Source organism: Lissotriton vulgaris, chromosome 4_1 (genome assembly GCF_964263255.1).
Source record: "Lissotriton vulgaris chromosome 4_1, aLisVul1.2, whole genome shotgun sequence".
NCBI classification, from domain to species: Eukaryota; Metazoa; Chordata; class Amphibia; order Caudata; family Salamandridae; genus Lissotriton; species Lissotriton vulgaris.
In genome coordinates, this window is record NC_141691.1 from 1302815995 (window position 1) to 1302831288 (window position 15294).

General features: G+C 38.9%; 8 non-coding genes across 8 annotated transcripts; all 8 read right to left on the minus strand.

Moving 5' to 3' along the window:
* Positions 1 to 633: 633 nt before the first annotated feature.
* TRNAI-AAU (transfer RNA isoleucine (anticodon AAU)) lies at positions 634 to 707 on the minus strand. The gene has a single exon. It is a non-coding gene; the product is annotated as a tRNA-Ile (tRNA).
* Positions 708 to 2359: 1652 nt separating this feature from the next.
* On the minus strand, positions 2360 to 2433 carry TRNAI-AAU (transfer RNA isoleucine (anticodon AAU)). The gene has a single exon. It is a non-coding gene; the product is annotated as a tRNA-Ile (tRNA).
* Positions 2434 to 3222: 789 nt separating this feature from the next.
* TRNAI-AAU (transfer RNA isoleucine (anticodon AAU)) lies at positions 3223 to 3296 on the minus strand. Its single transcript has one exon. It is a non-coding gene; the product is annotated as a tRNA-Ile (tRNA).
* A 2515-nt stretch (positions 3297 to 5811) lies between these two features.
* TRNAI-AAU (transfer RNA isoleucine (anticodon AAU)) lies at positions 5812 to 5885 on the minus strand. Its single transcript has one exon. It is a non-coding gene; the product is annotated as a tRNA-Ile (tRNA).
* A 789-nt stretch (positions 5886 to 6674) lies between these two features.
* TRNAI-AAU (transfer RNA isoleucine (anticodon AAU)) lies at positions 6675 to 6748 on the minus strand. The gene has a single exon. It is a non-coding gene; the product is annotated as a tRNA-Ile (tRNA).
* A 1652-nt stretch (positions 6749 to 8400) lies between these two features.
* TRNAI-AAU (transfer RNA isoleucine (anticodon AAU)) lies at positions 8401 to 8474 on the minus strand. Its single transcript has one exon. It is a non-coding gene; the product is annotated as a tRNA-Ile (tRNA).
* A 1652-nt stretch (positions 8475 to 10126) lies between these two features.
* TRNAI-AAU (transfer RNA isoleucine (anticodon AAU)) lies at positions 10127 to 10200 on the minus strand. The gene has a single exon. It is a non-coding gene; the product is annotated as a tRNA-Ile (tRNA).
* A 1652-nt stretch (positions 10201 to 11852) lies between these two features.
* TRNAI-AAU (transfer RNA isoleucine (anticodon AAU)) lies at positions 11853 to 11926 on the minus strand. The gene has a single exon. It is a non-coding gene; the product is annotated as a tRNA-Ile (tRNA).
* Positions 11927 to 15294: the final 3368 nt, after the last annotated feature.

The following is a 15294-nucleotide window of genomic DNA, read 5'->3' on the forward strand; positions in this document are numbered from 1 at the left end:
CAATACAAAAGAGATTTTCATACTTAGTGTTAGAACTTAGAACCATTAATTTTTTTTCCATGTGTTTTAGCAATAAATAACAATTCATCACCTATATGCAATTGATTCATCTAAACATTCTATCAGCTTCCCCTCAAAGAAAATATAGACATACACATTATACAGAAGAAAATACATCTATTTTCAACATTAAAGGAGCATCAAGTATTGGCTTGGAGACTGATTGAAAGTATGTCCTTGGCATTTTTAACTTTATGCTCTACAGACTAAACTAATAGGCTCAATAAATACATAGCATACTATTGAAGAAATAGCAGATGATGAAGTGCTAGCGATTGTTAACCCGGGATAGTTGGAAAGCTTATATTCAGCTGTTTACATTCATACTATCTTTATATTTCATCAACAAGACAAAACAAAAATGACCTCAATAAATTGCAATAAATAAGAGATTTAGTTACTTGGCGTTAGAACTTAGAACCATTAATAGATATTTCAGGAGCTTTCAGAATAATAATTCTACAACTATATCAAATGTATTCATCCAATCCTTCAAGCAGCATTTGATCCAAGGTGATAAACAGTTAAAAATGAGACACAAGAAACATTTATCTTTTTACAAACAATTAAACTTGGCCTGTACAGGGATCGAACCTGTGACCTTGGCGTTATTAGCACCACGCTCTAACCATCTGAGCTAACAGGCCATTTTGCACAAATTACTGGAAGTCCAGCATATGAAGAAGTGCTAATGATAGTTAACCCGGGAGATTTGGAAAGCTTAACTTCAGAGGTTTACCATGAAGTTATAAATATATAATATCAACATGAAGAAACTTATATGACTTTAGAAAAATTACAATACAAACGAGATTTTCATACTTAGTGTTAGAACTTAGAGCCATTAATGTTTTTTCCATGTGTTTTAGCAATAAATAACAATTCATCACCTATATGCAATTGATTCATCTAATCATTGTGTCAGCTTCCCCTCGAAGGAAATATAGACATACAAATGATACTGAAGAAAATACATCTATTTTCAACATTAAAGGAGCATCAAGTATTGGCTTAGAGACTGATTGAAAGTATGTTCTTGGCATTGTTAACTTTATGCTCTAAAGACTAAACTAATAGGCTCAATAAATATATAGCATACTATTGAAGAAATAGCAGATGATGAAGTGCTACCGATTGTTAACCCGGGATAGTTGGAAAGCTTATATTCAGCTGTTTACATTCATACTATCTTTATATTTCATCAACAAGACAAAACAAAAATGACCTCAATAAATTTCAATAAATAAGAGATTTAGTTACTTGGCGTTAGAACTTAGAACCATTAATAGATATTCCAGGAGCTTTCAGAATAATAATTAATTCTACAACTATATCAAATGCATTCATCCAATCCTTCAAGCAACGTTTGATCCAAGGTGATAAACAGTCAAAAATGAGACACAAGAAAAATTAATCTTTTTTCAAACAATTAAACTTGGCCTTTACAGGGATCGAACCTGTGACTTTGGCGTTATTAGCACCACGCTCTAACCATCTGAGCTAACAGGCCATTTTGCACAAGTTCCTGGAAGTCCAGCATATGAAGAAGTGCTAATGATAGTTAACCCGGGAGATTTGGAAAGCTTGATTTCGGAGGTGTACCATGAAGTTATAAATATATAATATCAACATGAAGAAACTTATATGACTTTAGAAAAATTACAATACAAACGAGATTTTCATACTTAGTGTTAGAACTTAGAGCCATTAATGTTTTTTCCATGTGTTTTAGCAATAAATAACAATTCATCACCTATATGCAATTGATTCATCTAATCATTGTGTCAGCTTCCCCTCGAAGGAAATATAGACATACAAATGATACTGAAGAAAATACATCTATTTTCAACATTAAAGGAGCATCAAGTATTGGCTTAGAGACTGATTGAAAGTATGTTCTTGGCATTGTTAACTTTATGCTCTAAAGACTAAACTAATAGGCTCAATAAATATATAGCATACTATTGAAGAAATAGCAGATGATGAAGTGCTACCGATTGTTAACCCGGGATAGTTGGAAAGCTTATATTCAGCTGTTTACATTCATACTATCTTTATATTTCATCAACAAGACAAAACAAAAATGACCTCAATAAATTTCAATAAATAAGAGATTTAGTTACTTGGCGTTAGAACTTAGAACCATTAATAGATATTCCAGGAGCTTTCAGAATAATAATTAATTCTACAACTATATCAAATGCATTCATCCAATCCTTCAAGCAACGTTTGATCCAAGGTGATAAACAGTCAAAAATGAGACACAAGAAACATTTATCTTTTTACAAACAATTAAACTTGGCCTGTACAGGGATCGAACCTGTGACCTTGGCGTTATTAGCACCACGCTCTAACCATCTGAGCTAACAGGCCATTTTGCACAAATTACTGGAAGTCCAGCATATGAAGAAGTGCTAATGATAGTTAACCCGGGAGATTTGGAAAGCTTAATTTCAGAGGTTTACCATGAAGTTATAAATATATAATATCAACATGAAGAAACTTATATGACTTTAAAAAAATTACAATACAAAAGAGATTTTCATACTTAGTGTTAGAACTTAGAACCATTAATGTTTTTTCCATGTGTTTTAGCAATAAATAACAATTCATCACCTATATGCAATTGATTCATTTAATCATTCTATCAGCTTCCCCTCAAAGGAAATATAGAGATACACATGATACAGAAGAAAATACATCTATTTTCAACATTAAAGGAGCATCAAGTATTGGCTTGGAGACGGATTGAAAGTATGTCCTTGGCATTTTTAACTTTATGCTCTGAAGACTAAACTAATAGGCTCACTAAATATATAGCATACTATTGAAGAAATAGCAGATGATGAAGTGCTACTGATTGTTAACCCGGGATAGTTGGAAAGCTTATATTCAGCTGTTTACATTCATACTATTTTTATATTTCATCAACAAGACAACACAAAAATGACCTCAATAAATTGCAATAAATAAGAGATTTAGTTACTTGGTGTTAGAACTTAGAACCATTAATAGATATTCCAGGAGCTTTCAGAATATTAATTAATTATACAACTATATCAAATGTATTCATCCAATCCTTCAAGCATCGTTTGATCCAAGGTGATAAACAGTCAAAAATGAGACACAAGAAAAATTAATCTTTTTTCAAACAATTAAACTTGGCCTGTACAGGGATCGAACCTGTGACCTTGGCGTTATTAGCACCACGCTCTAACCATCTGAGCTAACAGGCCGGTCTGCACAAATTTCTGGAAGTCCAGCATATGAAGAAGTGCTAATGATAGTTAACCCGGGAGATTTGGAAAGCTTAATTTCGGAGGTGTACCATGAAGTTATAAATATATAATATCAACATGAAGAAACTAATATGACTTTAGAAAAATTACAATACAAAAGAGATTTTCATACTTAGTGTTAGAACTTAGAGCCATTAATGTTTTTTCCATGTGTTTTAGCAATAAATAACAATTCATCACCTATATGCAATTGATTCATCTAATCATTGTGTCAGCTTCCCCTCGAAGGAAATATAGACATACAAATGATACTGAAGAAAATACATCTATTTTCAACATTAAAGGAGCATCAAGTATTGGCTTAGAGACTGATTGAAAGTATGTTCTTGGCATTGTTAACTTTATGCTCTAAAGACTAAACTAATAGGCTCAATAAATATATAGCATACTATTGAAGAAATAGCAGATGATGAAGTGCTACCGATTGTTAACCCATGATAGTTGGAAAGCTTATATTCAGCTGTTTACATTCATACTATCTTTATATTTCATCAACAAGACAAAACAAAAATGACCTCAATAAATTGCAATAAATAAGAGATTTAGTTACTTGGCGTTAGAACTTATAACCATTAATAGATATTTCAGGAGCTTTCAGAATAATAATTAATTCTACAACTATATCAAATGTATTCATCCAATCCTTCAAGCAGCATTTGATCCAAGGTGATAAACAGTCAAAAATGAGACACAAGAAACATTTATCTTTTTACAAACAATTAAACTTGGCCTGTACAGGGATCGAACCTGTGACCTCGGCGTTATTAGCACCACGCTCTAACCATCTGAGCTAACAGGCCATTTTGCACAAATTTCTGGAAGTCCAGCATATGAAGAAGTGCTAATGATAGTTAACCCGGGAGATTTGGAAAGCTTAATTTCAGAGGTTTACCATGAAGTTATAAATATATAATATCAACATGAAGAAACTTATATGACTTTAAAAAAATTACAATACAAAAGAGATTTTCATACTTAGTGTTAGAACTTAGAACCATTAATGTTTTTTCCATGTGTTTTAGCAATAAATAACAATTCATCACCTATATGCAATTGATTCATCTAATCATTCTATCAGCTTCCCCTCAAAGGAAATATAGACATACACAATATACAGAAGAAAATACATCTATTTTCAACATTAAAGGAGCATCACTTATTGGCTTGGAGACTGATTGAAAGTATGTCCTTGGCATTTTTAACTTTATGCTCTAAAGACTAAACTAATAGGCTCACTAAATATATAGCATACTATTGAAGAAATAGCAGATGATGAAGTGCTACTGATTGTTAACCCGGGATAGTTGGAAAGCTTATATTCAGCTGTTTACATTCATACTATCTTTATATTTCATCAACAAGACAAAACAAAAATGACCTCAATAAATTGCAATAAATAAGAGATTTAGTTACTTGGCGTTAGAACTTAGAACCAATTATAGATATTCCAGGAGCTTTCAGAATGATAATTAATTCTACAACTATATCAAATGTATTCATCCAATCCTTCAAGTAGCTTTTGATCCAAGGTGATAAACAGTCAAAAATGAGACACAAGAAAAATGTATCTTTTTACAAACAATTAAACTTGGCCTGTACAGGGATCGGACCTGTGACCTTGGCGTTATTAGCACCACGCTCTAACCATCTGAGCTAACAGGCCATTTTGCACAAATTCCTGGAAGTCCAGCATATGAAGAAGTGCTAATGATAGTTAACCCGGGAGATTTGGAAAGCTTAATTTCAGAGGTGTACCATGAAGTTATAAATATAAATTATCAACATGAAGAAACTAATATGACTTTAGAAAAATTACAATACAAAAGAGATTTTCATACTTAGTGTTAGAACTTAGAACCATTAATGTTTTTTCCATGTGTTTTAGCAATAAATAACAATTCATCACCTATATGCAATTGATTCATCTAAACATTCTATCAGCTTCCCCTCAAAGGAAATATAGACATACACATTATACAGAAGAAAATACATCTATTTTCAACATTAAAGGAGCATCAAGTATTGGCTTGGAGACTGATTGAAAGTATGTCCTTGGCATTTTTAACTTTATGCTCTACAGACTAAACTAATAGGCTCAATAAATACATAGCATACTATTGAAGAAATAGCAGATGATGAAGTGCTACCGATTCTTAACCCGGGATAGTTGGAAAGCTTATATTCAGCTGTTTACATTCATACTATCTTTATATTTCATCAACAAGACAAAACAAAAATGACCTCAATAAATTGCAATAAATAAGAGATTTAGTTACTTGGCGTTAGAACTTAGAACCATTAATAGATATTTCAGGAGCTTTCAGAATAATAATTAATTCTACAACTATATCAAATGTATTCATCCAATCCTCCAAGCAGTATTTGATCCAATGTGATAAACAGTTAAAAATGAGACACAAGAAACATTTATCTTTTTACAAACAATTAAACTTGGCCTGTACAGGGATCGAACCTGTGACCTTGGCGTTATTAGCACCACGCTCTAACCATCTGAGCTAACAGGCCATTTTGCACAAATTACTGGAAGTCCAGCATATGAAGAAGTGCTAATGATAGTTAACCCGGGAGATTTGGAAAGCTTAACTTCAGAGGTTTACCATGAAGTTATAAATATATAATATCAACATGAAGAAACTTATATGACTTTAGAAAAATTACAATACAAACGAGATTTTCATACTTAGTGTTAGAACTTAGAGCCATTAATGTTTTTTCCATGTGTTTTAGCAATAAATAACAATTCATCACCTATATGCAATTGATTCATCTAATCATTGTGTCAGCTTCCCCTCGAAGGAAATATAGACATACAAATGATACTGAAGAAAATACATCTATTTTCAACATTAAAAGAGCATCAAGTATTGGCTTAGAGACTGATTGAAAGTATGTTCTTGGCATTGTTAACTTTATGCTCTAAAGACTAAACTAATAGGCTCAATAAATACATAGCATACTATTGAAGAAATAGCAGATGATGAAGTGCTACCGATTGTTAACCCGGGATAGTTGGAAAGCTTATATTCAGCTGTTTACATTCATACTATCTTTATATTTCATCAACAAGACAAAACAAAAATGACCTCAATAAATTGCAATAAATAAGAGATTTAGTTACTTGGCGTTAGAACTTAGAACCATTAATAGATATTTCAGGAGCTTTCAGAATAATAATTAATTCTACAACTATATCAAATGTATTCATCCAATCCTTCAAGCAGCGTTTGATCCAAGGTGATAAACAGTCAAAAATGAGACACAAGAAACATTTATCTTTTTACAAACAATTAAACTTGGCCTGTACAGGGATCGAACCTGTGACCTTGGCGTTATTAGCACCACGCTCTAACCATCTGAGCTAACAGGCCATTTTGCACAAATTACTGGAAGTCCAGCATATGAAGAAGTGCTAATGATAGTTAACCCGGGAGATTTGGAAAGCTTAATTTCAGAGGTTTACCATGAAGTTATAAATATATAATATCAACATGAAGAAACTTATATGACTTTAAAAAAATTACAATACAAAAGAGATTTTCATACTTAGTGTTAGAACTTAGAACCATTAATGTTTTTTCCATGTGTTTTAGCAATAAATAACAATTCATCACCTATATGCAATTGATTCATTTAATCATTCTATCAGCTTCCCCTCAAAGGAAATATAGAGATACACATGATACAGAAGAAAATACATCTATTTTCAACATTAAAGGAGCATCAAGTATTGGCTTGGAGACGGATTGAAAGTATGTCCTTGGCATTTTTAACTTTATGCTCTGAAGACTAAACTAATAGGCTCACTAAATATATAGCATACTATTGAAGAAATAGCAGATGATGAAGTGCTACTGATTGTTAACCCGGGATAGTTGGAAAGCTTATATTCAGCTGTTTACATTCATACTATTTTTATATTTCATCAACAAGACAACACAAAAATGACCTCAATAAATTGCAATAAATAAGAGATTTAGTTACTTGGTGTTAGAACTTAGAACCATTAATAGATATTCCAGGAGCTTTCAGAATAATAATTAATTATACAACTATATCAAATGTATTCATCCAATCCTTCAAGCATCGTTTGATCCAAGGTGATAAACAGTCAAAAATGAGACACAAGAAAAATTAATCTTTTTTCAAACAATTAAACTTGGCCTGTACAGGGATCGAACCTGTGACCTTAGCGTTATTAGCACCACGCTCTAACCATCTGAGCTAACAGGCCGGTCTGCACAAATTTCTGGAAGTCCAGCATATGAAGAAGTGCTAATGATAGTTAACCCGGGAGATTTGGAAAGCTTAATTTCGGAGGTTTACCATGAAGTTATAAATATATAATATCAACATGAAGAAACTAATATGACTTTAGAAAAATTACAATACAAAAGAGATTTTCATACTTAGTGTTAGAACATAGAGCCATTAATGTTTTTACCATGTGTTTTAGCAATAAATAACAATTCATCACCTATATGCAATTGATTCATCTAATCATTGTGTCAGCTTCCCCTCGAAGGAAATATAGACATACAAATGATACTGAAGAAAATACATCTATTTTCAACATTAAAGGAGCATCAAGTATTGGCTTAGAGACTGATTGAAAGTATGTTCTTGGCATTGTTAACTTTATGCTCTAAAGACTAAACTAATAGGCTCAATAAATATATAGCATACTATTGAAGAAATAGCAGATGATGAAGTGCTACCGATTGTTAACCCGGGATAGTTGGAAAGCTTATATTCAGCTGTTTACATTCATACTATCTTTATATTTCATCAACAAGACAAAACAAAAATGACCTCAATAAATTGCAATAAATAAGAGATTTAGTTACTTGGCGTTAGAACTTAGAACCATTAATAGATATTCCAGGAGCTTTCAGAATAATAATTAATTCTACAACTATATCAAATGCATTCATCCAATCCTTCAAGCAGCGTTTGATTCAAGGTGATAAACAGTCAAAAGTGAGACACAAGAAAAATTAATCTTTTTTCAAACAATTAAACTTGGCCTGTACAGGGATCGAACCTGTGACCTTGGCGTTATTAGCACCACGCTCTAACCATCTGAGCTAACAGGCCATTTTGCGCAAATTCCTGGAAGTCCAGCATATGAAGAAGTGCTAATGATAGTTAACCCGGGAGATTTGGAAAGCTTAATTTCGGAGGTGTACCATGAAGTTATAAATATAAATTATCAACATGAAGAAACTAATATGACTTTATAAAAATTACAATACAAAAGAGATTTTCATACTTAGTGTTAGAACTTAGAACCATTAATGTTTTTTCCATGTGTTTTAGCAATAAATAACAATTCATCACCTATATGCAATTGATTCATCTAATCATTCTATCAGCTTCCCCTCAAAGGAAATATAGACATACACATTATACAGAAGAAAATACATCTATTTTCAACATTAAAGGAGCATCACTTATTGGCTTGGAGACTGATTGAAAGTATGTCCTTGGCATTTTTAACTTTATGCTCTAAAGACTAAACTAATAGGCTCACTAAATATATAGCATACTATTGAGGAAATAGCAGATGATGAAGTGCTACTGATTGTTAACCCGGGATAGTTGGAAAGCTTATATTCAGCTGTTTACATTCATACTATCTTTATATTTCATCAACAAGACAAAACAAAAATGACCTCAATAAATTGCAATAAATAAGAGATTTAGTTACTTGGCGTTAGAACTTAGAACCAATTATAGATATTCCAGGAGCTTTCAGAATGATAATTAATTCTACAACTATATCAAATGTATTCATCCAATCCTTCAAGTAGCTTTTGATCCAAGGTGATAAACAGTCAAAAATGAGACACAAGAAAAATGTATCTTTTTACAAACAATTAAACTTGGCCTGTACAGGGATCGGACCTGTGACCTTGGCGTTATTAGCACCACGCTCTAACCATCTGAGCTAACAGGCCATTTTGCACAAATTCCTGGAAGTCCAGCATATGAAGAAGTGCTAATGATAGTTAACCCGGGAGATTTGGAAAGCTTAATTTCAGAGGTGTACCATGAAGTTATAAATATAAATTATCAACATGAAGAAACTAATATGACTTTAGAAAAATTACAATACAAAAGAGATTTTCATACTTAGTGTTAGAACTTAGAACCATTAATTTTTTTTCCATGTGTTTTAGCAATAAATAACAATTCATCACCTATATGCAATTGATTCATCTAAACATTCTATCAGCTTCCCCTCAAAGGAAATATAGACATACACATTATACAGAAGAAAATACATCTATTTTCAACATTAAAGGAGCATCAAGTATTGGCTTGGAGACTGATTGAAAGTATGTCCTTGGCATTTTTAACTTTATGCTCTACAGACTAAACTAATAGGCTCAATAAATACATAGCATACTATTGAAGAAATAGCAGATGATGAAGTGCTAGCGATTGTTAACCCGGGATAGTTGGAAAGCTTATATTCAGCTGTTTACATTCATACTATCTTTATATTTCATCAACAAGACAAAACAAAAATGACCTCAATAAATTGCAATAAATAAGAGATTTAGTTACTTGGCGTTAGAACTTAGAACCATTAATAGATATTTCAGGAGCTTTCAGAATAATAATTAATTCTACAACTATATCAAATGTATTCATCCAATCCTTCAAGCAGCATTTGATCCAAGGTGATAAACAGTCATAAATGAGACACAAGAAACATTTATCTTTTTACAAACAATTAAACTTGGCCTGTACAGGGATCGAACCTGTGACCTTGGCGTTATTAGCACCACGCTCTAACCATCTGAGCTAACAGGCCATTTTGCACAAATTACTGGAAGTCCAGCATATGAAGAAGTGCTAATGATAGTTAACCCGGGAGATTTGGAAAGCTTAACTTCAGAGGTTTACCATGAAGTTATAAATATATAATATCAACATGAAGAAACTTATATGACTTTAGAAAAATTACAATACAAACGAGATTTTCATACTTAGTGTTAGAACTTAGAGCCATTAATGTTTTTTCCATGTGTTTTAGCAATAAATAACAATTCATCACCTATATGCAATTGATTCATCTAATCATTGTGTCAGCTTCCCCTCGAAGGAAATATAGACATACAAATGATACTGAAGAAAATACATCTATTTTCAACATTAAAGGAGCATCAAGTATTGGCTTAGAGACTGATTGAAAGTATGTTCTTGGCATTGTTAACTTTATGCTCTAAAGACTAAACTAATAGGCTCAATAAATATATAGCATACTATTGAAGAAATAGCAGATGATGAAGTGCTACCGATTGTTAACCCGGGATAGTTGGAAAGCTTATATTCAGCTGTTTACATTCATACTATCTTTATATTTCATCAACAAGACAAAACAAAAATGACCTCAATAAATTTCAATAAATAAGAGATTTAGTTACTTGGCGTTAGAACTTAGAACCATTAATAGATATTCCAGGAGCTTTCAGAATAATAATTAATTCTACAACTATATCAAATGCATTCATCCAATCCTTCAAGCAACGTTTGATCCAAGGTGATAAACAGTCAAAAATGAGACACAAGAAAAACTTAATCTTTTTTCAAACAATTAAACTTGGCCTTTACAGGGATCGAACCTGTGACTTTGGCGTTATTAGCACCACGCTCTAACCATCTGAGCTAACAGGCCATTTTGCACAAGTTCCTGGAAGTCCAGCATATGAAGAAGTGCTAATGATAGTTAACCCGGGAGATTTGGAAAGCTTGATTTCGGAGGTGTACCATGAAGTTATAAATATATAATATCAACATGAAGAAACTAATATGACTTTAGAAAAATTACAATACAAAAGAGATTTTCATACTTAGTGTTAGAACTTAGAGCCATTAATGTTTTTCCATGTGTTTTAGCAATAAATAACAATTCATCACCTATATGCAATTGATTCATCTAATCATTGTGTCAGCTTCCCCTCGAAGGAAATATAGACATACAAATGATACTGAAGAAAATACATCTATTTTCAACATTAAAGGAGCATCAAGTATTGGCTTAGAGACTGATTGAAAGTATGTTCTTGGCATTGTTAACTTTATGCTCTAAAGACTAAACTAATAGGCTCAATAAATATATAGCATACTATTGAAGAAATAGCAGATGATGAAGTGCTACCGATTGTTAACCCGGGATAGTTGGAAAGCTTATATTCAGCTGTTTACATTCATACTATCTTTATATTTCATCAACAAGACAAAACAAAAATGACCTCAATAAATTGCAATAAATAAGAGATTTAGTTACTTGGCGTTAGAACTTATAACCATTAATAGATATTTCAGGAGCTTTCAGAATAATAATTAATTCTACAACTATATCAAATGTATTCATCCAATCCTTCAAGCAGCATTTGATCCAGGGTGATAAACAGTCAAAAATGAGACACAAGAAACATTTATCTTTTTACAAACAATTAAACTTGGCCTGTACAGGGATCGAACCTGTGACCTTGGCGTTATTAGCACCACGCTCTAACCATCTGAGCTAACAGGCCATTTTGCACAAATTACTGGAAGTCCAGCATATGAAGAAGTGCTAATGATAGTTAACCCGGGAGATTTGGAAAGCTTAATTTCAGAGGTTTACCATGAAGTTATAAATATATAATATCAACATGAAGAAACTTATATGACTTTAAAAAAATTACAATACAAAAGAGATTTTCATACTTAGTGTTAGAACTTAGAACCATTAATGTTTTTTCCATGTGTTTTAGCAATAAATAACAATTCATCACCTATATGCAATTGATTCATTTAATCATTCTATCAGCTTCCCCTCAAAGGAAATATAGAGATACACATGATACAGAATAAAATACATCTATTTTCAACATTAAAGGAGCATCAAGTATTGGCTTGGAGACGGATTGAAAGTATGTCCTTGGCATTTTTAACTTTATGCTCTGAAGACTAAACTAATAGGCTCACTAAATATATAGCATACTATTGAAGAAATAGCAGATGATTTGTGAAGCAGAATTCACCAAGCGTTGGATTGTTCACCCACTAATAGGGAACGTGAGCTGGGTTTAGACCGTCGTGAGACAGGTTAGTTTTACCCTACTGATGATGTGTTGTTGCAATAGTAATCCTGCTCAGTACGAGAGGAACCGCAGGTTCAGACATTTGGTGTATGTGCTTGGCTGAGGAGCCAATGGGGCGAAGCTACCATCTGTGGGATTATGACTGAACGCCTCTAAGTCAGAATCCCCCCTAAACCGTAACGATACCGCAGTGCCGTGGAGCCTCGGTTGGCCTGGGATAGCCGGCCTCTCTCGGGGGGCCGGTGCGTAGAGCCGCTCGCTTGGGGACCGGAGCGCGGACGGAAGGGGGCCGCCTCCATCGCCCTTAGTGCACCGCATGTTCGTGGGGCACCCGGTGCTAAATCATTCCTAGACGACCTGATTCTGGGTCAGGGTTTCGTAAGTAGCAGAGCAGCTACCTCGCTGCGATCTATTGAAAGTCATCCTCTGGGCCAAGCTTTTGTCTTTTTCCGTGCGTGGGCGCCCGCGGAAGCCTCCCTCTACCATACCCAGGGGTGGGTCCCTCTGCCGCCTGGCCGGTGGGAGGGATGCGGAGGGGGTAACGCGGGCCTGCGGGAGGCTGCCTCCACCACGTGCCCTCCGGCACGGGGGCCTCCCCCTCCCGTCCCTGCCCCACCGGGGTGCGGGGTGCGGGGATGGGGGCCACACCTTCCCTTGCCGGTCGGCAGGGTGACCAGATGGCCTAGGCCTGGGCCTGGGCCGCCTTTCGGACTCCCCTTTCCACTGCTGCATGGGCAAGTCAAGCAGGGAGGCGAGCAGCAGCAGCGCCTGGCCACCCTCGCTGGACTGCAAGGGCGACTGGGTACGGCAGCCTCCCAGGCTGGGTCGTCCCGGGTCATCTGGTCGCCTGGCTGCGCGACCAGATGGCCCTGCAGGCAGGGGGGCGACCAGATGGCCCTGCGGGCTGGGCGACCAGATGGCCCTGCGGGCTGGGCGACCAGATGGCCCTGCGGGCTGGCGGCCGGGCTAACTCCAACTTTTGTCCTCCCCTAAGGTTCTGTAAGCCCCCACTATGTGGGGGCTTAATAGTCGACAAAAATGGGCTCCCCGGGCAGGCCGTCGGGGAGAGGACGTGGCCTGGGCTTAACCCTCCTTGGTTCCGGCCCAGGGTCCGGGTCCTGGGGACAGGGGGGTCCGCCGGGAGTCTCTCCCCGTGCCCGGCTAGGGTTGGTAGGCTGGGCCTGGGGCCTGGGGCCTGGGGCCTGGGGCCTGAGCTCTGTCCTGCAAGCCAGCCGAGGTTCCGGGCGTTCATCGGGGCCAAGGGAGGCTCTCCCCAGCCTGGCTAGGGTTTCGGAAGCAGGGACCGGGAGCGGGCCCGGGGGCCTGAGCTCCGTCCGGCCGGCTTGCAGGACGGGGAAGCTCCAGCAAACCCATGGCCGGACGGACGGTTCCAGGTGTTCATCCGAGCCAAGGGAGGCTCTCCCCGGCCTGGCTAGGGTTTCAGAAGCAGGGACCGGGAGCGGGCCCGGGGCTTGGGCCCTGTCCGGCAGGGCCCGGTGGTGCGGGAATAACCCTCCGTCCTGCATCCCTGGAGCCCCCGGAGCCCCGGAGCCCTGCAGCCCTGCTGCCCTGCAGCTCCGGAGCCCGTGAGCCCTGGAGCCCCCCGAGGAGCCCTGCAGCCCCGTAGCCCTGGAGCCCCCGAGCCCGGCAGCCCTGGAGCCTCGGCAGCCCCGAAGCCCTGCAGCCCACGGAGCCCTGCAGCCCCCCCCTGAGCCCTGTAGCCCTGCAGCCCAGGGGAGGCTCTCCCAGGCCTGGCCTAGGGTTCGGGAGCCGGGCCTGGGACCGGGCCCGGGGCTCGGGTTCCCTCCGGCAGGCCCTGGGGTGCGGGAACCACTCCGTCCTGCAAGCCGGTCCGGGCGCCGGGGACGGAGGGTCCACCAGGGCCCAGGGAGGCTCTCGGGGCAGGCCGATTAGCGTCCTTTCGGTCCCCGCCATCTGGTCGGCCCTCTCCCCTCGGCCATCTGGTCGCCCGCAAAGCTTTCCTATGGGGCCGACTAGATGGCCGGGCTTCCCTGGAAGTCCCGATGGGGTGCCATTTGCCTCCCGGATCCCAGCCAGGGCTCCAGGAGGTCAGGCACGTTTGCGCCCTGGGTCCCCTCTGTCACCTCGAGTGCACGGATTACAAGAAAGGGGGTAACTTTCCTCCGGATTAGTAGGTGCAAGGGTATGCCCAGGCACCCTCCCGGGGCTGGTGGTTCCCTGCCGGGGACCAGATGGGATGTGCCCCGGGCAACACCTCCCAGGAGTCCGGGGCTCCCTCCTCCGACCCGCGGCGTGGGGAAGAGCCCGGGATGGGCTCCATGGGTCCCGGGCCCTGCAACCCCGGAGCCCAGCAGCCCCGGAGCCCCGGAGCCCCGGAGCCCCAGAGCCCTGCTGCCCTGCAGCCCCCGAGCCCTGGAGGCCTGGAGCCCAGCAGCCCCGGAGCCCTGCAGCCCCGGAGCCCCGGAGCCGTCGAGCCCTGTGGCCCCCCGAGCCCTACAGGCCCGGGGCAGGCAGATTGGGCGTCATTTCGGTCCCGGCCATCTGGTCTCCAGGATCGCCTCGGCCATCTGGTCCCCCGCAATGCTTTCCAATGGGGGCGACTAGATGGCCGGACTTCCCTGGAAGTCCCGATGAGGTGCCATTCGCCTCCCGGACCCCAGCAAGGGCTCCAGGAGGTCGGGCACGTTTGCGCCCTGGGTCCCCTCTGTCACCTCGCGTGCACTGATTACGAGAAAGGAGGGTAATTTTCCTCCGGATTGGTAGGGACAAGGTATTCTGGGACCCCCCTCAGCCTAGCCGTCCTCAGCCGGCAGCTGGACATGCCAGGATGCCGC